Source organism: Penaeus monodon, chromosome 22 (assembly GCF_015228065.2).
Source record: "Penaeus monodon isolate SGIC_2016 chromosome 22, NSTDA_Pmon_1, whole genome shotgun sequence".
Taxonomy (NCBI): Eukaryota; Metazoa; Arthropoda; class Malacostraca; order Decapoda; family Penaeidae; genus Penaeus; species Penaeus monodon.
In genome coordinates this window covers 25188584-25190343 of record NC_051407.1, presented here as the reverse complement: position 1 = coordinate 25190343, position 1760 = coordinate 25188584, and positions in this window count along the sequence as shown.

Genomic DNA, 1760 nt, shown 5'->3' with positions numbered 1-1760 from the left:
AGAATCTTTTTTTGACACCATTAATCATTATCAGCCCTAATCATTATTTTTCATCGTAAAAACTTTGGAATGAATATTTTGTTTTAATCATCCAATCCATTTATTGTTCAATAATAATATTAATCCTTTATCAATTAATTATAAACTGTTCCATTAATTTATTTCAATTGGGTCCCAAAAATTATTTTTATCATTATTACTTTTATTAACTTTTTATTTGGTTATTTTATTATATTATTATCATTTTATTTTTTTTATTTTTTATTTATTTTTTTGGTTGTTTTTTGTTTGTTTGTTATTATTTTAAATATTATTATATTTATCATTAATTATATTTTCCTATTATTATTTTCATCACCCCATTTTATTATCTTTTGATATTTAAATTTAATTAATAAATTAAATCATTTAATACTTGTTATTTTGTTCTTTCATATCAATTGTTTACTATATTATCCTCATTTATCTTTTATTATTAACACTTATTTATCTTTAACAATCAAATTATCTTTTAGCAATTGTTCATCATTATCTTTTAATATTTTATATCATTTATTTATTATCACAATATCATTAGGGGGTTATTAAATTATTATTTTTGTTTTATTTTATCCCAATTATTACTATGAAATTAACTATTTCCCTCTTATTCTTATTCTTGTTTTTTCATCAAACTAAAAATTACCCACTTGATGATGGATTTATCCACTGTTGGGTTCCCAGAAAAAAAAATCTATTAGGAGGTATTAGCTGCAATACTACCACAACAGTTTGCCAAAAACCCTTTTTTTTTATGATTCCCCAAATTTGCATGAAACCCGGGTTCCTCCCTCTCCTATTTCTTGCTAATCCCCAACCGCAATATGGGATCAAGTCATTAGAGGAACCAGAACAACAAATCCCCCCCCCCCCCCTTACCAGAAAGAAAAAAAAATCCATTACCACTAATGACCTGCTTTTTCATATCTAAAACCCACCCCAAAGGCTTTTTCCCTTTAACATGGCCGGCATGGGATTCCTACCCCCGTAATAGGGGGGATTGGAAGGGGAAGTTAATTTTCCCATAAAAAAACTAACCAAATTTCAAAAAAACTAATGACGGTTTGCCTAACCCTGTCCGGTGAGAGACCATTTCAGTTCACTCGTATAATTATTGGCAGTTTCTTTTTTCAGGGTCGCCCGAATTGAAATTAAAAGTGACAAGGCAGTTTTTTGGGGACTCCTTCCCCACAACCCCACAACATGCCTTGTATTTTGGGGAACAGAGTTTGGAAAAAACGAAAGGCGGAAAAATTTAATTTTTCAAAATATTTTTTTAGCACCCCAAAGTTTTTTTTCATCCAAAAACCTTTTTGCCCAAAAGAAAACTTGCAAGACGAAAATTGCGAAGGGGAAAAATAAAAAAAAAATGAGAAAAGATGGGTTGGGGGGTTTTTTTTACTTTTTGGGAAAAAGGCCCGTCTTTTTTCGCTTTTTTTTTTACCGAGGGGGGGGGCCCGGGCCCGGGGGGGAAAAAATTTTATTCATTCAGGCCCTCAGAAATCCCCCCCAAAAACACGGGGTCCATTCACCTAAAACCCCCCACGCTTGTTTCTTCCGTCTGTATTTACAGTTTGAAAAACCCTCTTTTTGGGTTTCCCCCCTTGCCTTGCCCCTTTTTTACGTTTTATTTTGGGCTATTTTTTAAGGTAAAAAAAAAAAAAATTTTATCTTTTGAAAATAAAGGGATGGGGTAAAGAAGGGGGGAGATAATAGAAACC